The sequence below is a fragment of the Cibotium barometz genome, chromosome 36 (genome assembly GCF_041138505.1).
Source record: "Cibotium barometz isolate CiBa-2024 chromosome 36, ASM4113850v1, whole genome shotgun sequence".
Classification (NCBI taxonomy): domain Eukaryota; kingdom Viridiplantae; phylum Streptophyta; class Polypodiopsida; order Cyatheales; family Cibotiaceae; genus Cibotium; species Cibotium barometz.
Window position 1 is genome coordinate 47780299 of NC_141081.1, and position 6947 is coordinate 47787245.

The following is a 6947-nucleotide window of genomic DNA, read 5'->3' on the forward strand; positions in this document are numbered from 1 at the left end:
AAGACGAATGGATCTCATGATCAATTTGCTGGTGTTGGTTTTTCGGGTGTTGGTTTTGATTAAGACGAATGGATCTCATCATCAATTTGTTGGTTTTTTCTCTAATTAATGGGATTTTTGGGATTTTTTTGTTATTGAAGCCATCATAGAAGCTGCGCTTATGCACAGGGTAGCTAGTTGCACCTAGTCGAGGGTAGTCGAGTCGAGGTGCAGCTTTTTTTTGAGAGGGGAGTTTGGTTCAGCTCTTGTATTATAATTCTCTCTTTCTTTTGATCATTTGTTGGATATAAGTAGTGTTATAGAGGCCACCCCCTAAATCCTTCACATGTTTTGGTGCCCCCCTCGAGGAGAAGAGAGAGTTCTATCATAGAGCTTCGATCAATAGGTTGGAGACCACTTGAAGATCAACTCAAGGCCTTGTGTAATTTTGGTTTTGAAGATGATTTTACAGGATTTTGTACACTTGAAGAGATATTTGGAAGCTTGTGATCATGTATTGAAGTCTTCTGGCATCAAAGATGACAGAAAACAGGGTTTGCTCTTTATGGGGCTGCTTTGCCAATATCGTAGGTTTGAGTTCTTGCTTTGCCAATATCGTAGGTTTGAGTTTGCAGGTGCTTCAAAAGTACATTTTGGATGATGATATGTATGACATATGTGGTAGTTGGGCAAAGACAAAGCATGCTTTATTGGATTTTATCGAAGGGCTTGCGGGGATGGGAACTCAAAGTTTGCAAATGAGTATGCCTTTTTATGGAGCAAGGAAAATGTTGAGATAGGCTTTAAGTGCACAAGAGCCAAGGTGATGCAAATTGTTGATTTGAACTTTAAATGGGAAGAGGCTCATTTGGGTAAGTCCAAGGTTGAGTATGCATTATGGAAACTTGAGATGGGTTTTTGTCAAGATGAAAAGAAGCATGAAAATAAGGTAGCTTATGAAGTTGTGGAAGAGGATGCCATAGATGTGGTTGCAGGTTGTGCCATAGATAAAAATGCTATAAATGGCTCTATAGAGTCTTGTCTTGTGAGAAATATTTATGATTTAGGTACCTCCCAAGGAGATGTGGAGTCTTGTGGTATGCATGATGATGCAGTTGTTGAAGATTATGTTTCCATATATGGACTATTTGATGAGATGTCTATGGTTGCCAATTATACCATAGATGGCTGCACTATAAATACATTTATAGAGTCTCCTCTTGATCATGGTAATGATAATTTGGATGTTTTTGAAGGTGATGTGGAAGCTAGTGGCATGCATGATGTTGCTATGGTTGAAGATTATGTCTCCTCATATGGGTTGTTTGATGAGATGCCTCTTGCTGCTGCAAAATCCCCTGATGAGAGAAAGCAAGATTGTGATGAAGCTATGCTAGAAAGGCAAGAGTATATGACCGTTGAGAAATTTGATCTCATGGTTGATCTTATGCCTAGTGTTCTTGAGTTTGAGATGCGTGCAAACATGAAAGATACTATGGATGATACTATGAAGTGTGATGATGAGCAAGAATGCTTTTATGACAGGTTTCCCCTTATTATGGCTAACAAGAACAATATGCAATATGTGAGTGATGAAGACTTTTATGCACATGCCAAAAGTCTAAACAATGATTTGGAAGCATATGATTGTGTGAGTCCACAATATGCTTTTGGTTGTGATGTTAATGCTACATGGGTGACAAATTGCGTTGAGCACAGTTGCCATGGACAAGGTAAGCAAGATGTTGTGAGATGTTCCTTATGTGATGAAAATTATGATAGCAATGAGAAGAGTATTATGTCTAAAATTATGGATGATGTTTATGTATTTGAATATGACATTTTTGAGGTGAAGGACCCGTTTCAAGTATATGATAGAGGGAAGTATTTTATGCTTTATGTGAATAGTCAAAGGTCCCACCCCAGGGATGCAAGTTTTTGGATCATGTTTCATGAATATGTGGCATTTGGATGTATTTAAGGATTGGCTGGTTATGAGAGCTACTTTGTTTTGGTGTGCATTATTTTAGGATGCAATGTTGGATACATGTGTTTTTTCCTAGATGTTTAAAGCATGCACATGGAACACTTGAAAGTGTTCCATGCTTGTTGGGGGGCAATATATGATGAGTTTTTTGGGAATGATGCCGACCATCCCAAAGGATCGATAGATGTTGTGTGATCTTTTTTAAGGTGCCACATGTACATAAATCATGCATGTACAAAGTGTACATATGCAGTCAAAGACAGGTGTCACTATGCATGGGCGACAGTCACACTACTTTTGCTAGTTTTGTGCTGTTTTTGTACATATGAGTGTGTGGGCTCAAAAAATGACTGTCATAAAAAAACTGATAAAAAGTGAGTTTTGGAGAAGAAAAAAACATGAGTGAAGGAGGGTTTTCAAGAAGGAGAAGGAGGCATACATAGCCAAGAGTCTACGGCGGCGGCGGTGAAGGGTGGGGGTTTGGAAGTAGAGGTGCCTGTGTTGCCGCTCGAGGGTGTGTCTCTCATCAATGGGCTGATCAACATGGGGTTTTAGCTCTGCAATTTCACTCCTCTTCATCTATGTTTGCCAAAGATTTGATTTGAGGGTGTGTCTCTCATCAATGGGCTGATCAACATGGGGTTTTAGCTCTGCAATTTCACTCCTCTTCATCTATGTTTGAGTTATGGAAGCTATGTTGCATACGGCTCTCAACTATGTTCGTAGTCGAGACTAGGGTTTGTACATAGAAGCCCTATTTTGTACAAATGAAAGTGCTGAGGTTTCCCCATGTTTTGAACCTTTTTTTCTGAGCTTTTTCTCAGTTTTTCAAAGGAAATAAAGTAGGTTTGTAGTAGCTCTTCAATTGGGTTCCATTTGCCCTATTTCTATGCATAGATGTGAGCGTCTTTGGGGTCTCTTATGGTACATATTATCACGAATGTTTTCATGAGATCTATGATGTGCTATCTATGGTTTTCTCATCATCAATTTGCTGGTTTTTTTTCTAATTAATGGGATTTTTGAGATTTTTTTTGTTATTGAAGCCATCATAGAAGCTGCGCTTATACGCAGGGTAGCTAGTTGCACCTAGTCAAGGGTAGTCGAGGGTAGTCGAGTTTGAGGTGAAGCTTTTTTGTGAGAGGGGAGTTTGGTTCAGCTCTTGTATTATAATTCTCTCTTTCTTTTGATCATTTGTTGGATATAGGTAGTGTTATAGAGGCCACCCCCTAAATCCTTCACAACGCAAAGAAATGATTTAGAGAGAGAACCGCGATTACAAAGAGTGACCTGATCTTGAGATACTTCTACTGGAAAAGAGAGTCAATGAAGCGATTTTGATGGGAGAAAACGTAACTAACTAAAGTCTGGTTAAGAAGACCAGGCTCAAAATCATACCTACGAGAGCAAGGACGGGGATGGATCTAGAAGAGATCCTCAACCCAGACCCAAGGGGAGAGGGAAGATCTTGAATGTGAATCACTTATGTGATACTACATATATGATCAATAGGATGGGTTGTTGCACTTAATATCCAATCACAAACCTTGATTACCCATTTTTGGCAGTGAATCCACTCCCTCTTAACCTTTCTAGGAGTAAATCTTGAGTCGAAAAACTCATACTACAGCGACACTTCTAGAACAATCCCTAAAGCTAAGTCCTAGAGGAAAAGACTAGAGCAACACTGACTAAAGAACTAAGGGAGAACTAGAACAACACTAGAAACTAAGACAAGATCAGATCCTAACCTAAACCTAAGCTACGGGAAACATGGAGAACAATCTAAGAAACTAAGCGTGGGATTAAGTCTACGATGCAATGGAACAACAATCGAAATCCTCTTTGTAAGCAGCGAATCAGTCGTAGAATGAGTCTTTTGAATCTGAAACTAGAGGATAAGAAATCACGGCATCAAAGGGATTGAATCCCCTTGATTTAGTTGACTAGGCATCGCAATTAACTACTAGGCAAAAACTACGATCGGATAACAACAAGAGTCACCAAAAAATCATCCTAGGGATGGTTCCCAACTACAAGGGCAGTTGTCGATCCAACTAGAAAACCCTTGGCTTCGACCATCTACTACCATCCATCTACGATCCTTACAATCACTCAGTCACAACGGTCGATTTGGTCCAACATGTCCCAGAGGGTAAAATCCCCAGGACAGCCTCCAAACCTCTGCGACATCCATAAAATCCTACCCTTGTATCAATTAGTTTTGGTATGTTATCCTGCGCATCCCACGAAGCGTATCAGCGAGAATTAATCTGAGTAAAACTTTCGAACGTTGGTAGATTTCTCGCCATACAAATTCTATGGAAAATTCGCAAACATACACTAGCTTCACTTTGTGTGAGCTTGAGGGGAATGAAACCTCCCTCGTAAAATAAAAACGAAATGAATTTGAGAGAGCATTTTAACTTGAAAAATAACTTGAAACCTTCTTTGAGAAGCTTAAAAAAACAACTTTCCAACACTTTTTCATGAGTCAATTTCCTCGTCGATTTCTCGACCCAAAAACTTATCATATACATTTCCTCATACCATATCATTCCTGCAAATCAACACTTCAAACAAGAAGCTTGATACACATGAAGAAGCTTTATAGATAGTGCTTCCTTTAGGTTCATGAAGGTAGGTAAACAACTCAATGATTTAATTCCTCCGAATTATACACTTTAGTTCCCCATGGCCTCTTAACATTCTCAAGATAACAAATAGTCTTGAACATGAATTTGGACATAAATTTTTCATTTAGGCATGCATTCTTTTTCTCTTTCTTCCAACAGGTGCATACAATTGCACAAAAGTCAAGCGTGCACAAAAGATAAGCATGCACAAGGACAAGCATGCATACGGTCTCTTTTCTCTTTCCAACAAGCGCACACACATGTGCAAGAGACAAGCATGGACAAGAGATAAGCATGCACAAAGACAAGCACACATACGTACTCTTTTCTCTTTCCAACAAGCACACACACATGTACAAGAGACAAGCATGCACAAGAGATAAGCATGCACAAAGACAAGCACGCACATGTACTTTTTCCTCTTTCCAACAAGCTCACACACATGTACAAGAGTGAAGCATACACAAAGACAAGCACACACATGCACTCTTTCCTCTTTCCAACAAGCGCACACACATGTGCAAGAGTCAAGCATGCACAAGAGATACGCATGCACAAAAACAAGCATGCACATGCACTCTTTTCTCTTTCCAACAAGCGCACACACACATGTGCAAGAGTCAAGCATGCACAAGAGATAAGCATGCACAAGGACAAGCCCGCATACACTCTCTTTCCTCTTTCCAACAAGCACACAGACATGTGCAATAGTCAAGAATGCACAAGAGATAAGCATGCACAAAGACAAGCACGCACATGCACTCTTTCCTCTTTCCAACAAGCACACACACATGTGTAAGAGTCAAGCGTGCACAAGAGATAAGCATGCACAAAGACAAGCACGCACATGCACTCTTTCCTCTTTCCAACAAGCACACACACATGTGTAAGAGTCAAGCGTGCACAAGAGATAGGCATGCACAAGGACAAGCACACATACGCTCTCTTTTCTCTTTCCAACAAGCACACACGCATGTGCAAGAGACAAGTATGCATAAGAGATAAGTATGCACAAAAACAAGCATGCACATACATGCACTCTTTTCTCTTTCCAACAAGCGCACACACATGTGGAAGAGTCAAGCATGCACAAAGACACATACGCACATGCACTCTTTCCTCTTTCCAACAAGCGCACACACATGTGTAAGAGTCAAACATGCACAAGAGATAAGCATGCACAAAGACAAGCACGCACATGCACTCTTTTCTCTTTCCAATAAGCGCACACACATGTGGAAATAGAGCTTGGTATCTTTATGTGCTTCCACACTCACACACACACCTTTTCCAAACCATGGAAGCAAGAAGTCAACAAGTTCATTTTTTCACAAACAAGGCATCATTTCATGTAGCAGTTATGCGTCAATCACATACATAAAGCATACAAGGTCCACAAAAAACTCAAAGCCTTTTCAACATTAGGAATTTATTGGACCCAGGCCTCCTAATGATTCCTAATTTTAAGGGATTAGAGCTTAAAAAGCTAGGCTTAAGGGAGACAAAGGCTATGATGACCCCTATTTTTTGCCCTGCCACATCAGCCATACCCCCCTAGTTTCACTTTTTAAAGGGAATATTCTCATACTCTCTCTCTTATTTTTTTTGACTTTTCTCATACTCTCTCTTACTTTTTGAATTTTTTATCTTCACTCTCTATAAATTGAATCTTTCTTGTCATTTTGAAATCTCCTTTCTCATTAACTCCCACCATTTCTCCCTTCCACATCAGCAAAACATTCTCGTATTTAGGTGGGCCCTAAAAAGTGAAAATTTTTTATTTTTCACTTTTTGAATTTTTTATCTTCACTCTCTATAAATTGAATCTTTCTTGTCAGTTTGAAATCTCCTTTCTCATTAACTCCCACCATTTCTCCCTTCCACATCAGCAAAACATTCTCGTATTTAGGTGGGCCCTAAAAAGTGAAAATTTTTTATTTTTTATTTTTTTACATTTTGAGGTGGAAAAAACACCACCCAACCAATATGTATGATGAAAATAAAATTTTTCCTCCAAAAAGCTTGTAATTCAAGAGTCACGTCAGAAGCCTGTCAGAAGCCAGTACATCCATAACTAACTGTCAGGTCCCCACAACCCCATAAACATAACTGTCAGATCCCAAAATTGTGGGGACCCCAAAATTTTTTATTTTTTTTTCTCATAAATGTAATTTATTGATGAAAAACTCCATGTTAGTATATTTGTATATCAAAAAGATCATTTTCTACTTAGAAAAACGGATTTGTGTTAAACCTGCAATAGCAAAGTTTTAACAGACTCTCTCTCACTCCCTCTCTCTCTCTCTCTCTCTCTCTCTCTCTCTCTCTGCTTTAGCTTCTTCCTC